Source organism: Pantherophis guttatus, chromosome 1 (assembly GCF_059756535.1).
Source record: "Pantherophis guttatus breed Tessera chromosome 1, ASM5975653v1, whole genome shotgun sequence".
In the NCBI taxonomy this organism is placed as follows: Eukaryota; Metazoa; Chordata; class Lepidosauria; order Squamata; family Colubridae; genus Pantherophis; species Pantherophis guttatus.
Window position 1 is genome coordinate 121,526,406 of NC_142063.1, and position 21,299 is coordinate 121,547,704.

Here is a 21,299-nt window from a genome sequence, read left to right on the forward strand (position 1 = left end):
TTGTGCCAAGGTTGGAGAAGACTTCAAGGAGTGAGTCCTGGCTATGGGCTTATTCATCAGAATTGGCCCTGTGCTGGATAACAACGAAAAGGGTAAAAGTCAAGGCTCTGTCTAAATGGGAGTCAAGCACTTTTTAAAATAACAACGAGCACCTGTTCATTGCTTTGTTTCAGTGCATGATTTCCATTTGGACAGAATATAAAATATGTGAGATTAGAAACTTCACTGGCATTAGATCCATGGGATTAAAGCAACACAGAAGAATATCCAATCCAGGAAAACTAAGAGCAGTAAAGCCTCCCATGTCCAAATATCTAAAGGGTCCCTCACAGAGAAATGGACTTACACTCTATTGCCCCAGGGGACAGGATTAGAACCAGGGTTCAAGCTATGAGCCTGTGAAACAGATTGCCACATGAAGTGATGAGTTTGCTTTTGCTGGAGATTTCAGACCAAGCCTGGGTGATCATGTATGAAAGTTGCTCTATGGGTTCTGCATTGAGCTAGGGGTAGGACTAAATAATCTCTAAGGCACTTTCTGACCCCTACATCTTAATTTCTCTGGTACAGTTGCTGGTTAAGCAATCCCTGTCCGTAAAAAGACAACAAGGTGGGGATTTTTTTCAACCCTTTCATATACAGTATATGGTGTCCGTTCTATTCATTTCTTTATGCTCCTTTAATTGCAAACACAGCACACGTGGATTTTTATTCCTGGGATAGAACTATATGGTATGCAGCATGTGGGTGTGTTCCACATACCTCTTCCTCTGTGGTGGTTTTTATATTTTTCCTGCATGTTTTTAATGATTTAACTTTTAATGTTTTATATATGGTTTTTAAATGCATTGTAAGCCACCTTGAGTCTTCGGAGAAAGACAGCATACAAGTTGAACTAATAATAATAATAATAATAATAATAATAATAATAATAATAATAATAATAATAATAATAATAATAATAATAATAATGATGATGATGATGATGATGATGATGATGTAAAAATAAAAATAAAAAGGAAGGTGGTGTGTTTAAAAATCTTTTCCTCCAATTCTCATACCCTGGGAGGTTTTGAGTGGGGATTTTTGATTCCCTGTCCGCATTTGAAAGGATTCCCCACGAGGTTCTTTAAACAGTTAGCTCTTGTTCAAAATCATCCACACCCTTTAATCCACCTGAGAGAGAAAGGCTTCCTCCACACTTGCAGTTCTTACAGAAAGCAACCCCTGGTGGCCACATGCTGCAATTGCAGCTCAGTGGAAGAAAAAAAAACAGTACCCTTCAGGTTATACAGGTAGTCCTCAACGTACGACCACGATGGAGCCCAAAATCCCCACTGCTAAGCAACACAGTTGTTAAGTGAGCTTTGCTGCATTTTACGACCTTTTTGACCCCGTTGTTAAATGAACCATTGCCCTTGTTAAGCTAGAAACAGGGTTGTTAAGTGAATCTGGCTTCCCCACTGACTTTGCTTGTGAGAAAGTTACAAAAGGTGATCGCATGACCCCAGGACAATGCAATTGTCATAAATACATGCCAATTGCCAAGCATCCAAATTTTGATCATGTGACCGTGGGGAGTGGGGGGGGAGGGAATGCTGCAACAGTCGTATGTGTGAAAAACGGTCATCAGTCATTTTTGCAATATCATTATGACCTTGAACAGTCACTAAACAAATAGTTGTAAGTTGTGGAATATCTGTAATTGCTGTCCCGGATTTTCTTTTTTCTACTGCTTGCTTTGGCCTTGTGACATCACACACCAGCTGTTCTCTAACTTAACTTTCGAGGAGGAAGTTAGTAGTCCAAACCTATGTTTACTTCTTAAAAGCAAGAACAACAGTGAGTTATTATCATACCCTGCATTTTCAACTTGCTCAGTAAAAAGTGAGAGAGAGATATGTTTGCAGCAGAAGAGTTTATTTCTGTGTACATTGTTAGTGCATGTAATTTATAAGGATGGCTGAGTGCAGAAGAAAGTGAAGTGTCCCCCCCCCGCTTCCATATTGCAAAAAGGAGGGAATTCCAAGATATGTCAATTACATTACAGTGGATGAAATGTTCTTTTAGCCTTCTATTAAAAGCAGAAGAGCCTGTCCTATTTTGTCAAATCTCTGAAATGAAAAGTCCCTGTTCTGCTTCCATTGCTACTTCCTATCCATAAGTAACTACCATTCTGGGCTCAATAGGGCTATCTTGATTCAAATGGCTCACTTTTGAATCAAGCCAAACGTGTTTGTAATAACCATGATTTGTTGAACAAGTCACAGGGAAACCATAAATGCTACTTGCCAACCACAATTATTGCCTGTCCTGTCTAGGTGAGGAGCCTAGTGATTAGTGATCCCTGCCACCTATTTATAGCTTCAGCTACATGCATTGGTTGCCTGTATGCCATGATGCTCACTGCGACTGAGCGGAGAGACACAACTTGGCAAAATTTATAAAACACTGCAGAAAAATAGAGGGCTGCTTATTTCAGGGTGTCAAACTGGCGGCCCGTGGGCCGGATGCGTCATGTGCAGGCCACGCCCACCCCAACTCCATGAAGGGGAAAAACTGTCATGATAGGTCATGTGATGGTGTGACGCGGCACATTTGACACCTGTGGCTTATTTGGATCCCCCAACATTATTTACTGGTGAGGTGTCTCAAAACTCCAAATTTTCTGTTCCATGTTCACTTCCCCTCCCCCTGCACTTTTTTTTTCTTTTTTTGCTTCTGAAGAAGTAGACAGTCTCTTGAGTAGACTCCTGATTCGCGAGATTGAGAGTGAAGGCAAGCTTTTGTTTGGAAGAAGGTTGCCTTACGACTATTTTTTTTAAAGGTCCCAGTTTTTTCTATGTTTATTTTATTTTATTTTTTATTTTATTTTGAATTTGTATACCGCCTTTCTCCCTGAGGACTCAGGGCGGTGAACAGCCAAGTAAAAACATCAAGTACAAATATTAAAATACAGTTAAAATATATATATATAAATTTGGCCCCATTAATTAAAAACAATAAACAAAACACTTAAAAACACTTAAAAAATTAGGCCAGCCCGGCTTGCTGGAAAAGGAAGGTTTTAAGGGCACGGCGGAAGGCACTGAGGTCTTGGATTCTCCTTATCTCTGGAGGCAATTGATTCCAGAGGGTAGGTGCCCCCATAGAGAAGGCCCTCCCCCTGGGGGTCACCAGCCTGCACTGTTTGGCTGATGGCACCCCGAGGAGGCCCTCTCTGTGGGAGCGCACGGGTCAATGGGAGGTCGTCGGTGGCAGCAGGCGGTCTCGAAGATAGCTAGGCCCTATGCCATGGAGCGCTTTAAAGGTGATAACCAACACCTTGAAGCGCACCCGGAAGACCACTGGGAGCCAGTGCAGCTCGCGCAGGATCGGTGTTACATGGGAGCACCATGCTGCTCCCGTCACTACCCGCGCTGCTACGTTCTGGACCAGTTGGAGCCTCCGGGTGCTCCTCAAAGGGAGCCCCATGTAGAGAGCGTTGCAGTAGTCAAGGCGAGAGGTGACGAGGGCATGAGTGACTGTGCACATGTTCACATTTGCAAAAAGAAGCAGGAAGGTTGTCCTTTTAGGCTGCCGATCTTCTATTTTCTTTTGCCTCAGACAGTGTGTCCTCTTGCAGCCTCTGTTCAAATGAGTTTGCTTGGGCTGGCAATCCCAGAGGCAGAACAGCAGCAAAGGAGCATCTGCGACTGAAACATGGGGGCAGGTGCAGAGTCAGAAAGGAGGAAGGAAGGTTGGGGGGGGGTGACAGGGTGAGGGTTGGGGCAAGGGTCATGGGAGCAAGTAAATGGCATGCCTTCTGCAAGGTTGAGAATGTGCTGTCTGGGATGCAACCAGCCTTCTAGCTGGGTGCTTTTCTTTCTTACCACACGAGCTTCAGATCCATGTACGGTAATAACCAAGGCTGGTAGCGACAAGCCCATGGCTCCCCCAAGAAACTGGAAAAACTCCATTCTTTTTTTTTTTTTCCCTTTGTTTAATCTGCTATGATATATATGAGAGGGGGGGGAATCGAGAAGTTTAATCTATCAGGTCTGAGCAGGAAAGTTGAGTTTCTTGTCTTTTGTGGAGAAACGGAGAGGGGGAAAAAAGCATCACCTGGATTTCTAGCACAGGAACAGGTTTCTGCAAATAACATAAAACCACTGCAGCAGATGATTTCGTGTTATTTGATCATTTCGCAGAGAAGCAGCCGCAGCAGGACAGGGATAACCGAAGAGCTAGGAAACGTGACTGCGTTTCCTTGGATGGTAGAATGGCGGCCCCACCCTTCTATTAGTTCAATGCACAAAAAGGGAATGAGGGGAGAGTCTCGTCAAACATTCAATTTCCAAGCACAGACTAGATGGAGACCTCCAATGCTGCAAATGCTGTTCCCAATAAATACCTGTTCGTTGATGAAGAAAATCTAGCACTTGCATTGAGCAATGAGTCCCTTGAGCATAGCGTTCTCCATTTTGCACTGACAATCAGAGTCTTTCCAGGATTTTGGGCAGAAGGACTCTATCTGAATTTTTCCTGGAGATGCTAGGAAATGTTTGGACTGACTTCACTAGTGGGCAGCATGTCCACTAGAAGCTGATTTACACCATTGCTTCAGATGGCTGTTATCAGCTACATAAATATACCTTTAGTACCTGCCCAACATCCTGACATGATAGAAGATGAAGACCTATGAGCCACGGTGGCGCAGTGGTTAGAGTGCAGTACTGCAGGCTACTTCTGCTGACTGCAGGCTGACTGCAATTTGGCAGTTCAAATCTCACCAGGCTCAAGGTTGACTCTGCCTTCCATCCTTCTGAGGTGGGTAAAAGGAGGACCCAGATTGTTGGGGACAATATGCTGACTCTGTAAACCTTTTAGAGAGGGCTGTAAAGCATTGTAAAGCGGTATATAAGTCTAAGTGCTATTGCTATTGCTATTGCTGCTAAAGAGCTGCCAGTTCAGCAGCAGGAAGGGATAGGAAAGATTGGAGCAAACAATTTCTTAAATTCCAGGCTACTTTCACTAAAATGAGCTTTCACTTCCGAGGGCTTTTCGCCATTACTTAATCCAAGCATTGTCCACTTCTTCTTGAACAAAACAATGCTATCAAAAAATATACTAAGGTTGCTCCCAGTCCTGTCCTGGCTATACAGGTAGTCCTCAACTTACGACAACAATTGAGCCCAATATTTATGTTGCTAAGTGAGAAATGTGTTAAGTGAGTTTTGCCCCATTTTACGACTTTTCTCACCACATTTGTTAAGTGAATCACTGCCGTTCTTAACTTATTAACCCAGTTGGTAAGTGAATCTGATTTCCCCATTGACTTTGCTTGTCCGAAGGCAGCAAAAGGGGATCACCCGAATCCTGGGAGACTGCAACCGTCATAAATGTGAGCCAGTTGTCAAGCATCCGAATGCTTAAATCATGTGACCCTGGGGATGCTACCACGGTCATAAAGGGGTTGCTTTTTTCAATGCCGTTGTAACTTCGAATGGTCATTAAACAAACTGTTTAGTCAAAGTCGAAGATTACCTGTAGTGAATTAGCTCCTGTTTGTGTTGTCCTGATTTATTAGCATACCTGTCAGTATAGGTAAGGAGATTAACTGTTCTCCTTTAGCTTTGCTGCTCTGTCATTCAGAACTTGATCAAGGGGTGCTTGAAGACTTGGCCAGGACGTGAGAGTAAAAATAAATTCGGAGAGGCAGATCCTCCCATCTTTGGACATGTACTGTATCGTAGCTGGATCCTAGAATTAGTGAAAGTGACCAGGTGCTGGGCCACCAATCTTCTACAGTAGTTTGACTGACCAACAATCATGAAGAGCCCAGTTCAACATTCTGATACCATTTCTGAATATAATAACACTGAAGTATGTTAAGTACACTCTTCTCTCCCAAAGAAGTCATGTCTGAACACCACTAAAGCTGAATTGCACTATATGTCCCTCTTTTTCCTTGAATAAAATAGATGGTTTTTTTAAAAAAAAATAAGCCACCATTATTTCCACACCTAGATTGTTAGAAGCCTAGAAAGAAGTTGGTTTAAAAAATGGATAGAGGGAAGGAGGTGAAAGGTATGCAAAGAACTAGAAGAAGTCCAGTGCTAATGGAGAAGGCAGAAATAGCTGTGATAGATTCCTGCTGGTGACCCAAGGGGAGGGAGCGCCCATTCTTTTCCCACCCACCCCCCTCTCTCTCTCTTCTGATACTGCCAAAGTACATCTCAGGTCATATCTAGCACAGAACATCTAAGCTTGCTTCCAAGAATACGAGAAACTAAATATCACAGATTTTATACACTTTTAATCTTGTGCTGGGATAGTCTGGGCTTAGTATTTATTTACTCATATCTTTGTTTGATTATTCCATTTATGCACTGCCTGACTTCAGACTGACCCTGGGCAAACTCACAATGAAACCAAGGTGGCAGAAAGTACAAGGTAAATAGGTTTATAAAGAATAATTAAATATAGAATAAGATGGTGGGGCCTGCACATATAAATATATTTTAAGCAGTGGTGAAATCCATTTTTTTTTACTACCGGTTCTGTGGGTGTGGCTTGGTGGGTGTGGCAGGGGAAGGATACCGCAAAATCTCCATTCCCACCTCACTCCTGGGAGAAGGATATTGCAAAATCTCCATTCCCACCCCACTCTGGGACCAGCCAGAGATTGTATTTGCCAGTTCTCTAAACTACTCAAAATTTCCACTACCGGTTCTGCAGAACCTGTCAGAACCTGCTGGATTTCACCCCTGATCTTAAGGCTGTTCCATTCATGAGCAAAAGAAAAAATGTGGGAGCATGATGCTCCCATGGTAGACTTTAAGCAGGACAGATTCTGAGTGATAACACTGGAGACAAATCTGTTCATCCACAAATGCCTGAAAATCATATTATTGTGAAAGAAAGACACACAAACAGCTACAGTTCTATTACCTGTGTGGTACTCCTGCGGGTTCAGGAACTGGGTTTGTAGATTATCCTAAACCAAAATGCAGTTTGCCTGCTTGAATTTGAGTATATTATGCAAACCAAGTCCATAGTAAGTTATTCAACAAACCAGTGTAACCTGGTAGACAGCAGACAGGTCTATGGTGGTGCCTATTCTCAGTACATCCAATACCATACGATGCCAAAGTGCTCATTCTTTCAAAAGCATGGCACACAGACATAATTAGCTAATCAACTGCATCGGTGGTGGGTTTCAAAAATTTTTACTACCGGTTCTGTGGGCATGGCATGGCTTGGTGGGCGTGGCTTGGTGGGTGTGGCAGGGGAAGGATACTGTAAAATCTCCATTCCCTCCCCAATCCAGGGGAAGGTTACTGCAAAATCCCCATTTCCTCCCAATCATCTGGGACTTGGGAGGCAGAGAATAGATGGGGGCGGGGCCAGTCAGAATTTTTACTACCGGTTCTCCGAACTACTCAAAATTTCCACTACTGGTTCTCCAGAACTGGTTAGAACCTCCTGAAACCCACCTCTGAACTGCATGCTATCTACGATTACATTTGGATGCCAAGCCAGGGTGGATTTTTTTTTCCCCCATTGGGAGGAAAGACTACCTAGATGGAAATTTTACCAGAGATGTCTCAAGACCATAGCATTTTCCTGAATTTCCTGAGGTTCTGTGCCTGCCTGAAGTCACATTGCTTCCATTTAACTTGAGCACTGTCTTCCTAGTTTGCATTTCCAAGAGGAATGGATATTACTATGGCTCTTCAATTTCCCACATCACCAATTCTCTTTTTCACAATAGCCTATTATGTTGTTATAATGGCTGATGAGACAAGGACAGTATTCCTCTGCTTTTTTCTGCCCTGTAGTATCTCACAGTTCTGCAATGGATGTTACTGGAGAGTGGACTGCAAGAACAGGGCGCCCTCTTTATTAAGTGCTCAGAAATGTTAATCTTCCTCCTGCCTGTATTTCATCACACTACCAAGGAGCAAGTCCCAAAGGGATGAGAGTTTTGTCTCTTAAATAATCACCTCAGTTAAGTAACTGTCCGAAGATTCTGGAAGCAATTTACTCAGAATAAAGCCAACTGCAGGCCTGCCCTGTACAGCCATTAGAACTAGGATAGGGAATCTGTGTGTCTCCAAATTTGTGGAAAGTTCAATTTCAATTAACCTCAGCCATTAGCAAATCAAAAAGTTCTTTGCAGCCTGCTTCTGTCTATGATCATTTTCAACTTTCTGACCTTAAAAAAATTGCAGAGGAGTCTTCAAAACATCCTTTTTCTGCTCCCTGCAGTTTGCAAAAGTAAAACTCATTCTATTGTGTCAGACTCCTCTACTAGCTTGCTGCTTAGCAGTTAGCAAACTTGAATTCAACCTGGCTTAATTCTAACAATTGAGTGAGTTATAGCCCACTCTTTCACAGCTGTACTTAACACAGCAACATCTTTTTTTCTGCTGCATCCCCACAACATTGCCGTTCAGATCATCCTCAGCCCATGAGTGAGACAAGCTTAAGCCACTCTAGGCTGTATCAGTGTTAAAGGAGAATTTCCTGTTTCATTCCAACACCATCTGGGAGCAGCTGCAAGATACATTAACATGTTGGGCTTCGGCATCCATTGTTAGAGAAAAGAGATGATTGGCATTGACCAGGAATGGAGGCAGGATTGGCAAAGAAGCGAAGTTCAATATATGGGTGATCCACAATAGACATATTCCTAGCATCTGTACATCCCTAACATTTCTTGTACTTCTTTACCTGAGAGCTGGGCTATAGAATAGTTACTGAGATTTAGATCTGTAGTGCCTAAAATTTCCACGAAGGACATCTATTAAAAACTACCACATTCAGGTACTGCATTCATAGAGTAAACTGCCCAGAATATCATCGGACTGCAGCTACCAGCCCTGGATGACATCTTTGAATCTCGCTGTTTGAGAAAGTTGCATAACATTCTCAGAGACTCTTCCCATCCTGCTTACAATCTTTTTGGACTGTTGCCTTCTGGCAGAAGATACAGAACAATTAAAACTCAGATTACACGTTTTCTGAATAGATTTTATCCCAGAGCTATAATTGCACTCAACAATGAACTAAAGGGCCACCATCAGTGAGCTGTTGGACAGTATTACTTGGTCTGTTGTGTGGATGTTTGGGTGATTTAGGGGTGGAGAACTGTGGTGGTGGGAGTGTGTTTGGGCATTGTTATGTGTGTTGGACCTGGTCTTTGGGTGTTAAGTGAATTTCGTTGTAGGGGTGTACTGTGTATACACGTACAATGACAATAAAGTTATTTATTTATTTATTTATTTTATTATTTATTTATTTTATTATTTATTTATTAGTCCAATTTATATGCCACCCTGCTCCGTAGACTCAGGGCAGCTAACAATGCATTATAGCAATAGCCTGGATACTTTTTTGTATATACCTGCTTATTAGGGCTTTCGCCCCCCCCGAGTGGTGGTGTTCTATACAAAGTTGGCTTGTTGCCCCCACAATCCAGGTCCTCAATTTACCTACCTCGAAAGGATGGAAGGCTGAGTCAACCTGGAGCCTGGTGAGATTCGAACTTGTACTAATTGCAGGCAGCTGGCAGCTAAGTGCTAGCACTTAACAGCACTTTAGTCCGCTGCACTACCGAGGCTCTTACTTACTTACTTACTTACTTACTTACTTACTTACTTACTTATTTATTTATAACATTCTGCTTAAGAAAACCTTAAAACTATTGTAGAATGACAATCAGCTCAGCTATAGCTGTCACTTTCAATACCATTATTTTCATCACTGAAAAGTGACAAGGCTTGCCTCTTCCATATATATATATCCTCCAGTCCTATCTGTAAGATAGATCTTTGCCTGGGCCAGGGTTCTCTCTTGGGATCTAGGCAGTTCTAGAATTCTTAACATTCTGAATAATCTTCTGCTATATTTGTTACTTTTCCAATCAAAGTTACTGGATTAGGGATGATCACAGGTTTCTAGATCAGTACCAGTTATATTACTTTCATGACCTAGTCCATCTATCCTGAGAAAAAGGCAGAAACTCTGTAGACTAGAGGCTCTCTAACATAAACAGGCCAGCTAGGTGAAGTTAGCTAAAATCACCTTCAGCAGCTGACTGCAGTTCTGTAGTACTCCCAACTAGATGAATGGGGTGTTATGCAGTTCAAAGACAAAGAATTACCAGCTCTGCAACAGGAGGCTGCAGCTGGGGTCACACAACCAGCTAACCTGTGATTTACTTAACTCTGGTTTATTGAATAGATCTCAATCAGCTGAGCTTTCACTATAGGGTAAGCCCAACTCCAACAAATCATTTTACAACTGAACGTAAGATGTAAACTTATACTCCCTGTCTGTTTAACAGCAGTCTTATCTACAGCAATTAACACTTGATAATATATAGCTCCATACTTTGAAAAGTTTCAGCTGCTGACTTTTGCATACCAAACTACTGTTAAAAGAGGCAGCCAGGCTCATTCTTCTCCTTCCATTTTTCCCCTTGGGCAATCAATGCCTTTATTGTATGTGATGGAGGAAACTTAAGGAGAAGATAGCATGTAACAGATGGCAGCTGGAATAAACAGGCAGTGCCCTGCCATCCTAGGAAAGGTAAAGTTACCATTGGTCTCAGGGGAAAGGATTAGCCTCTTATAAGATGCAAATTAATGAAAACAGAACCAAGCATTAAAGCTAAGAACATCCTCCAGAGTAGAGTCACCCTTACCATGAGGTTAAAACTGAGACAGCCACTTGAAGCAGCAGTGGCTGAAAGAGGAAGCACCAATGGGAATGAAATGTTAGAGAATACTGTGGCTTGTGAAGTGCTAAATAACAAAGTAGCCCATCCCATCTGAGCCTATTTTAGTAAGGGGTATCCTACAATCCCAAAGCTACATGTCCCGCTCAAGTCCCCATTTTTTGAGCGCCACCTCCACTTCCTCTGATTGTGTCTAAAAACTGATGGGCAGTATCTGAGCTGGGAAATGGTCTAAAACAGACACATTCTACTTTTAAGATGAAGAAAACCCATAACTCCCACCCACATCTATGATAGGTCCACATCTCCTTTGCAGCCTTCTGTTATGACGTGTACTGTAGAAGGTGAGATAAATAAAGAGTGTTTAAAGCTGAGTAGTTCAAACCAGTGGTGAAATCCAAATTTTTTTTATTACCGGTTCGGTGGGCGTGGCTTGGTGGGCATGGCAGGGGAAGGATACTGCAAAATCCCCATTCCCTCCCCACTCCTGGGAGAAGGATATTGCAAAATCTTCATTCCCACCCTACTCTGGGGCCAGTCAGGTGGTATTTGCCGGTTCTCCGAACTACTCAAAATTTCCACTACCGGTTCTCCAGAACCTGTCAGAACCTGCTGGATTTCACCCCTGGCTCAAACCATATTAGAAATTGCAATTTGATTGGCGTCATACAGTGAAATGCAGGGGATGCTCAAGTATGCTTTCCAATTCATCTTGGCTCTCTTGGGCTGTCTTTGCAGGCAGTTTGCATGATTATATATATGAAAAGATGAGGTGGAGAGCCAGCTTGGTGTAAAGGCATTGGACAAAAACCTGGGACACTGAGTTCTAATCTTCCTTTGGATGACTGTGAAACAATCATGCTCTCTGTTCTAGGAAGAAGGCAAAGGCACATCACTTTCAAGAAACCTGGACTTACAAGGACTTATCTCGGTAGTTACCAGGTGTCAATGCTGACTTAAAGGCACACACGCACACCAAAAAATAAGATGAGCCATATTCTGGTTCTATTTTACTTGGCCAACGTTGAACAACACATCCTTCCATTGGCAGGTCTTTGCACATGATAGAAGCCAGTGATAAAAGTATACATAGAAATATCTCTGCCCTCACCCACTAAGGTCAGTGGCATTTAGTGAATGAATTTGAAACTAGCAAAGAGAACCAGTAACTACACTGTTATCTGAAAGAAACAGTCATTCCTTAGCAGTACAAATAACTGTTAAGTGTCATGTACAAGTACCCAACATGCCCAAGGAGGACATTCTTGTCACACACCTCCAGAGATTGGAGGAGTTCAAGTCTCACTCTGACAAAGTGACCAGATGGCTCTAGAACTCCAGCCAATAGTTGAAATGAAAAGGGGCTGAGTTAATGATAGGTTTAATTATGCTGATTAATCAAGTAATACTATTAAGTTTGGCAATTCCTGCCATTGAGGGTTTATAAATTTGGATGGCTTTCATGGAATTAGCCCCCCCTCCCCCTCCCTCTCAAGACAATCCTTTGGCTGGACCAAAATGTAAGAAAATAATGATGCTTCTTTTGAGACCAAACCCTGCTTTTTAAAGAGCTTACTGTTTCAAGGACCCACCTATCTATCACTCAACTCCTCCACCCTGCAGCCCTTGCCTTTCAGGGATCTTGTTGAAATCCCTCTTTCAACCAAAACACTGGGACAGAAAGACACTGTATAAACAAGCAGGATAAATACATGGTAAATGGGTTTCCCAAAGTCACCAGGTGTATGTCCTCCAAGCAGCTGCCCCGGGGTCCATCCTGCTGAGTGCTGAGAAGCTACTTCAGAAAAAGGGTTGAAGGAGCTCAGGAATAGGGTGTGATTGAGACTTTGTTATGTTGAGATCCCACCTGTCTGTCTGTGTCATTTGTTTGAGCTTCATGGTTGCTGGTGGAGACAGTCGGTCTGCCTTTTCAACAGGAGGGAGAAAAAGAGGTTGGGTTATCAATGAAATAGCTGAATCAGGAGCTGCCTTAACAAGCAGAGATTTTAGAGAAGCAACCGAAATGGTTACCATATTTAAGACCCCAGCACCTTTTCCCTTTAAAATAATGTACTTTGGGTGCAGTTGTAGTGGGAATCTAAAATAAATTGCCCAGTTGGATGGCAGGAGCAAGCTGATCCTAGCTGATCTGAAATAGAAAAACATAAGCAGAGTCAGATCTCTGGGTGATAATTCACCAGGAAATGCCAGGACTTACATTTCAGAAGTCCACGACAAACCACTTCTTGACTGTTGGTATGAAAGGGATCTGCTCATAAAATCAACAGGATTTGAACTTAGCCTGATGAGGTAGGAGTGGGTTTCAGTGTGTTGGAAGAAAAATCTGGTCCAATTCCAAGCCAGGAGAAAGATACTGGAAATAAAATAGAGGCTAGCTGCAGGACAGAAAGTCTCTGTTTATTTGGATGTCAGAAACTTCAGTGTCTACAGCATGTTTCTGGGGTGGCTGACAAAATGGGGTTGGGATAGGTGAGCTTTTATATATTCTTTGAGACTTTGTGATTGAAATGACTGTTCGTGTGTAAGAATATGTCCTTTAATATTTTAATGGCTGTTGCCAGATTCATGTAGGGGACATGGCTGGTCTACAGGCAAAAAGGAAAATACAAATCCTAGGTGTTTGCCTGAGCTAATCTTGTCAGCTCTGGCTTGACTGTTGTGTTGCTTATTTGGAGTCTCTTTGCTTATGAATAGATTGGCCCAGTCTTTTCGAATGGATACTAAATCTCCATTCCAAAAGTCCAGCTTCTTCAAGCTTCTTCTTGAGGCTGTTTTCCTATGGCAGGAAGACTGGGGATGCTTTCTGCCTTCGTTAAGATTTTTCTCCATTTCTCCTTTGGGGGAAATATTCTATCTTGCCTCTTTTTAGTATTAAGAATAAAGAATTGGGGCATTGAAAAGAAATGATTTGGGAGGGTCAGACCAAGGAGCAGGAGGACTCATTTGCTTTCTTCTTCTCAGAAAGGATGCCAAAGGATGACCTTGTTCTGTTCTGCAATGCATTTGGAACCCTTTGCAATGGAAACATTAATAGTTCCCTAGCCTCGGTTAAAAATAGCCTGCAAAAACCAAAATAAATTCTCCTCAAAAGAGGCGCAATACTAATAATTCCCCTCCAAAGCAAACAGCATGGAGAAAGAGAAGCTCCAGTTCCAGAATGTCTGTCTGTCACACACCTGTTGTCAGTTCAGAAGCCCTGCCAATTAAAAAAAAAAAAAAGTTGGCAACTGTCATGCAAGAGTGACTCAGCATCATCCAAGCAGACCATTGGAAACAAAAATGGGCTCCTTCAAAATGTCAGAAGCACTTTGGGTACTCAGGACAGCTCAGCCCAGTCTGTGAAATGTACAGTGGGGTTTGTTTCTTTGGCTGCATTTCAGTTCTCACAAGTGGGTCATTGCTGATAACCTTACCATCACCATGCCATCAATGGCTGCATCTTTTCCTGGGGGGGGGGTGTCTGTCCCGAGGCAGGAAGCTCTGCACCTGTTGAAAATTAGCCTCTCATGCAAGTTTTTTCTGGCCATTAGGAAATGGCACGCCTAATCTAGAGTGAATTAGCAGAAATACAATGTATTTTTCATCAATCTGCTTCAAGAGAGGTGTACCATTTTATTATGGCACCATTTATTGCATAAGCAGGTAGGCTGCTGAGTTCATTATCAATTCTAAACTGCTTACAATCACGACAATAAAATGCAAATCTAAAACATTACCTTAACCCTAGAGAACAACCCTTAATTGGCAGCTATTCCCAGTCAATCCTTGCACTGGAAGCTTTTTGGTTGAAAACTGTTTTTAATGTTCTTTCGGAAGAACAAGAAGGAGGAGGGGGGCATTATGACCTCATAGCAATAGCACTTATATACCGCTTCTCAGGGCTTTACAGCCCTCTCTAAGCAGTTTACAGAGTCAGCATATTGCCCACAACAATCTGGGTCCTCATTTTACCGACCTCGGAAGGATGGAAGGCTGAATCAACCTTGAGCCGGTGAGAATTGAACTCCCGAACTGCTGGCAGCCGACGGTCAGCAGAAGTAGCCTGCAATACTGCATTCTAACCACTGCACCACCATGGCTCATCAAACAATTCCAGTGCCAGGAACTGATAACTGAGAAAACCTGTCAAAATCTTGAGGGGGACCGGAGCATGACCTTCAGACAAACATGATACTGGCAGAGGAAATCTACCTAGGCAGACAGCCCCACACCCAAAGCATATGTTAAAATGTCAGAGAGAGGCAGAGATGAACAATCCTGGAGAAGATGCTGCTAAACTAAGACTCTCCCACAATCTTAGCCAAAATGGTCAATGGTCAAGATATTGGGAGCTACATTTCAGCCACCTCTAGAGAGTCAAAAATGTCTTAGCCCCTCTGGAGCTGAAAGGCTAATCCAAAGGCAAAAGCCAACAATCTATATACAAAAAAATTGGTTACCTTCTTGCTTAAATTAAAGGGAGTTAAGTGGGCTGGGTTGTTGTTTTACAATGCCATCTTTACTTTTAAATTTGAAAAATATGATTTGTCAAAATTGGAAAAAATCAAGGGGTAAAGTGTGTGGACCTCATTAAGAGAGCTCAGTGCATAAAGGTAAAAAAAAATGGATTAATTAATGTTACTACATCAGTGTTTATTCTTTCAGACTGCCTATTGTCAATAAAGCAGCAGGCATGAAGGGTTGAGACCTATATGTTCCCTCAATGTTATTCTGAGGCTTGTGCATAGTTATTTTTATATTTTCTTTGGGTCTAAAGAAAAAGTTCTGTTTCTAATTATGATAATTTGAAAACAAGGAAAACGTTTAGGTAAGCATTCAGATATATTTCTTAACTTTTAAGAACTATTTTGTGATGGAATAAACTGCCCAACAGTTTATTATGAGTTGGACGTTGTCAAGAAATGACTGGCAAGATATCAGTAAAGGAAGATTTAAGTATCTTTCCTGTTAGGCTGATGTGCCAATGGGGCATATCATTTCAAGGATTCCAGAAACTTTGCCTCATGGGCATTCTCTGGAAAGGGACAGGATAACTCTCCCCACTTTAGATTCTGGTTACAGACCTTGCAAAAGGAAATGTCCACTTATGAAAAGTAGTTATGTCAGTGCCTTCTTTTGTGTTAGTGTCATCTACTCTTAATTCCTATGGGTTAATTCATTCTTCAAAAGATATCAGCTATATGGCTTTGTTAAGATCTGTCCACCTTTGGCAAAGGCCCTGGAAGAACCTTATACAATATAAGCTTGCATGTATGCACACACATGCATGCCTACACACACACACACACACACACACACACACACACACACGAGTTTTATTAGAAGCCCTCAGTATTCAAATATAAATAAACGAATTAGGAAAACGCTGAGTGTATGTATATGTGTAAATAGAATGTAATAAAAATCAGGCCTCTAGGCTAATCACAATATGTTTTGCTAATTTATTTATTGCATACACAATATACAATATACACATGCACACAAAAACACACACGTATACATATAGGACAGGTCACACTCCATACTTCATAGGACAATCATAATATATTTTATTAGCATTTCTTTTCAGAAAAATATTTCAGAGGAGATGTTACTGTACTTAGGAATGTTGAAAAATCATGTGCAAAACAAGAAAGCAAGTATTTAGAAGGAAAGGGCAATAAATTTAAATATTTAATATTATTTATATAGTGAATAGTCTCTGGGGCCTGACTTTAGGTACACTCTGTTTATACTGGGAGGGAGGGGGGAGGGAGGGAGGGAGAGATAGAGATAGAGTCACTTAGTCCCTAACAGTACAAAATCCAAAATGCTGAATGCTTTGCAGACTAGCAAAGTCTGTGTGACTTCAATCCATGACTGAGATTTTGTATGTGTCTGTATTGTACAAATTCAATCCTTGGATCAGTTTCAATTTTTTTATTCTAAGCAGAAGGCTATAGGCCCCGTAACTGTTGCATCATAGACAAGGTATGCATTTCCACCCTTTTCAGCCATTAATTCATATTCTAAAAAGTAGCTACAAAATAGTTACAGAGGGAAAAGTTTTCCAGTCTACCTATCTCTTTCTAATGATTTCTGCCTTATTTGATTAGATCAAGATAAAGTACCCTTTAAGCCGAGTTCAATACCTAATGATTTCATGGGCAACTCCGTGATATTTTTCTTGAGGACAACAGAAAAGTGCTTTGTCACTGTCTTTTTCTGAGGCGATCAATTGATTGATGTTGACTATACAACTATACAAAATTCCCAAATAGACCCCAACTGTTAACCAAACCTCACCTTGCTTAAGTCAGTACAGGGCTTCCCTCCCCACTACTCAAGGCTGTGGTAGCAGCAATGGCTGCTTTGAATCAGTGGTGAGTTTCTATCGGTTCGCCCGGTTTGGGCAAACCGGTTTGGGCAAACCGGCAGCGGGAGGCTCCGCCCACCCGCCCAGACGTCATCACAGACGCTCTGTGCATGCGCAGAAGTGCCGTGCGTGAGCAAAGCGCTCACAGTTCCGAACCTGTAGCGAAGGTAAGTGGAGCCCACTACTGCTTTGAATCCATAGTGTGCCCATGGCAAAACACAAGCAGAATTCAGATATTTCACTTTCAAGCCCTTGTGTTTGACCTGGCAAGACAATTTTCTTAAGATGGCATCTCTGTCTTGGTACCCTGGACCTTCCAGTCCGTGGTCTTTCTGGCAAAAAAGGAACCTAAAATGCATTAGCAAAGGATACAGTTTCTTGCAGAGATACTTTATCTCCAGAAACTAAACTCTGATTAATCCTTCCACCACTACCACCACCTCCCTCTTCCCCCCCCCCCACATCCCCTTTGATAGCTGGGCACCAACAGCTGTCACCTGATAACAGCTTTCACTCACCACTCACATGGTTAGGAGCCCAAAGGAGAATCTTAGAAGCAAAAAGATCCCTCTCTTGTTACCATAACTCGGAGAAGATTCTGAACGAATATGTCGACCTACCCTTCATCTCTGGAGTCATTGATAGTGAGGAGAGAGGCATTTCTAGTGGGATCCTTGACTCTGGCATCTGTTTCAAGCCTGGAAAGATGTTGTGAGAATCTATATGCATTGTGGGGCGGGGGGCAGGGGGAGCAAAGGGATATGCTTCTGTTTTGGTTTTGCAATCATGGTGGGGTTGAAGCAGCCTGCTGAGACAGTAGGGATTGGTGTCCTGATACAATCACCACCAGCAGCTGCTCCCCATTTGGTGACAAATGTAAAATTTATTTGCACATTGCTGAGTTAGTGATTGTAATCGGAGCAGCACAGCACTAGATTACAGAGGCCAGCAAGCCTGAGTGTATCACAAGCAATTATTTTATTTTGGCACAAAATATCTAGAATTACAGCTGGCGGGGGTGGTGGTGGAATGAGGGGGGAACACACAAACATGCACAGTGGTAATTGCTTTTAACTTTTTTTTTAGCCTGCATATGATAAGGTATCACGCATTACATAAAAGGAAAAAGGCTCACTCTGCAGCCTAAGTCTGATTCACTCACCACCTTTTCTCCCAGGTCGTAGGATCTTGAATTTCTAGGGCTGACGGCCATATTTTCAGAGTTTGCCAGGAATGTATTAAACAAGAAAAGTAGAGGGAGGCTGTAAGTTTACCACCAAGACATGAAATTCATGAATAATTAAACTGCTGGACCACACAAATCTTCAAATCCACTGTTTCTATTAAGCAAGAGATGGAAAATGCTACCTAGAAATAACATATGAACAAGACAGCTGACTTGATAAAAAGTATTTCGGGAAAGCGTGAACCAAAAAATATACTCCTTGTTTAAAGTATGAACATGTATGTGGTAACATGCTTACTATCAATCATTGATTCACATTGATTTCAAGATTATAACTTTTTAAAAAATTAATCCCAGTGGTAGCAGGCAAAAACGATTATCATCCTTAACCCAGTATCTGTCATCCCCTCAAAATAATTGCCATCTGTATCACACTATTATCAGCATTTTGAGGTAGCTCAGATCAGGAAATAGAATAATAAGAAATAAGAAAACTCCGCTTTATTGATATAAACTATAATAAAATAATTCTGAAAGCCTAATTATATTTCCATTTCCTTCCTTCTTATACCAAAGAGACTCAAGGCAAGCCAGCCTTGAGTTTCTTTCTCATGCATTCCTGTTTTCCCAGGCTAAGCTTACGTTCTACTAATGGGTGCATCTTATTTTCTCCAAGATCATCTTTGTACTTCTGTACACTGGTTCACTTGATTAGAGAAGGAAAATATTTTGTTACTATGTTTCTTTTTTCTCTTCTCTTGGCCAAATACATTTTCTAGAACTTTTGTTCCAAATTCCTGATCCTGAATAACATTTTGAATTAGATTTTCTTCTCCAGATGTCTTGGACTATAGCAGTTGTTATTTCCAACCAATATAGTCTTTGGCCATCCGCTTGGAAAGCTGATTTTTAAAAATGATGAAAATGCTGACTTCATAAGCTAAAGTATTTGCCCTTTGAAAGTAAAAGATGAAACAAAGCTTAAAATTGTGTTCCAACTGGTAGATGATGCTATTTGTAGGTTGGCCACAGATCATGAGAAATAGGCTGTACATTTAGCTATGCTTTTTCTATCTCATAGTTATTGGCTCAACAATAGCTACTAGAGGATTAGTCTTTAAAGGAGAATCAAAGACATCTTAAATTAGTACATCATTTTCATGGAAAAAGGTTGATCAAAGCCAAAACCCAAAGTATTTTGGTAGAAGATATACCTGACTATGTAATCCAAATGTTTATATTTTCTCTTTTACTTCTCATTTCTATTCTAAAACTCTGTCAAGCATCCATGAATAATCCCAGCTAAGATTTGAATCCAATTAAGAATATTAATAGTGTATACATTTTTAAATCCCTGTTCAGTTTCCATGTTTGTTTTGAGACAAAAGAGGGGTAATATTTTACTACGGCCTCTGGTTTTATAATTCTCTGAAGGTTGCAAATACTTCATCTTCTAGCATGATCAGTTAACTTGCCCCTGGCATGATAACTTAAAACACACATTTTAACATGCTTTTGAAAATGCAAGCACATTGACTTCTCAAGAGTATTCATTCCAAGTAGTGAATCCTAAGATATAAGAAGTGATGGATTGTCATGTTCTATTTTATCTGGATTCAACTTCCCAGAGCTACACATGTGGTTTGTTTGCACAAGACCTGTGACAACAAGGGGCCTTGATACATCTTCTGCTATCCTTAATAGAGATGTTTCCAGACTTTTAAGAATGAGGACTATTGTTTGGAAGCATTTTTTTTTTTTTGGTGTCTCCTGGGTCCCTCCCTTTGAGATGTAGTGGGACAAATTCCTTACCCCTTCTCTAAATATCTTCAGAATGAAAGTGTCAAGCAGCCCTCTCTGTCATGTTCTTGCAGTAAGGGGAGGAGGACACTTAAAATTGTTAGGTGTATTAATGTGTGTTTGACTTGGGTACAGAATTCTAATTGTATCAAGTAAATTCAACCAACATTAAGTATCAAGAATAAGTCTATCAGATCTGACATGCAAAACTCCAGACAGCCATTAGGGGACAGCAAAGACATACAGAAAATTCTCACTGCAATTTTTACAGACCAGCTACAATAGCAGGTAAGGTAATGAATGATACAAGGTAGAATCAGTAACACCTCCATTTGTTTCAGCTGATGAAGCCAGCTCCTCTTCATTCTACTCAGGGGACACATGATCCTTGGACCAACCCAGGTTTCTTGGCAGGGGGAGGAAAGCAAGAGAGACCCCTGCCCTTCAGAATTCCAGCTAACATTCCACCCTGTCAGTTCCAGGCACCCTTAATGCCTGGGAGCTTTTCAACCCCTTCCTCTTGTTCTCACTGGAACAGGCAGAAAGGAATTCTAAAGATGAAGAGACCACCAAGCATTGCTCTCTGGCTGCAGTTCAACCAGTCTAACCAGTTTGCTGCTAAGGCTGCCACCTGGCCAGATTTTTGTTTGTTTGTTTTGCTTTAAAACCAAAGCTTGACTAGAGTTATTCAGAGAGATCAGCCCAAAATGTAGCCTCTTTGAGTGATTGTCTTTCTCGGTCTCCCTCTCCCATCCCCTGACAAATGAGGCATAGCGTTGCCAAAGAAAGATCAGAGTTGAAATTTGATTTTGGGATTACTAACAGATAGGCACGGATATGCACCTGCCCAGCAACAAAACTAAAAATGTTAAGATGACTTCCAGTCTAATGTTGCAGGGTAAGTTCCTGGTTACCCTATTTCAAGTGGTGTTTGCAATGATTTCAGAATCTATAAAGCACACTTTATTTAACAGAGATTGCTTCCATCCTCTGTCTCCCCACTTCCAAATGGAAACCTAATCCCTGCTTTAATAACGTAAGTGAACCAGACAGTTACTTAATGCCCCAGTATGATTGGTTGGTTTGGGCACTGCATCTTATGTGAACAAAGCATTGATGTATTGCTAACCCAGATTTAGCATATAGTGTTACCCTCATCTAAGAGACTAGATCTCTTCCTTATACTATTTCTTCCCAAATTTTGTCACTGG

At 41.5% G+C, this 21,299-nt stretch overlaps 1 protein-coding gene across 1 annotated transcript in view; it reads left to right on the forward strand.

The window, feature by feature from the left end:
* IGFBP5 (insulin like growth factor binding protein 5) overlaps positions 1–21,299 on the forward strand; it is a 42,391-nt gene that overhangs the window by 3,907 nt on the left and 17,185 nt on the right. The window lies entirely within an intron of this gene.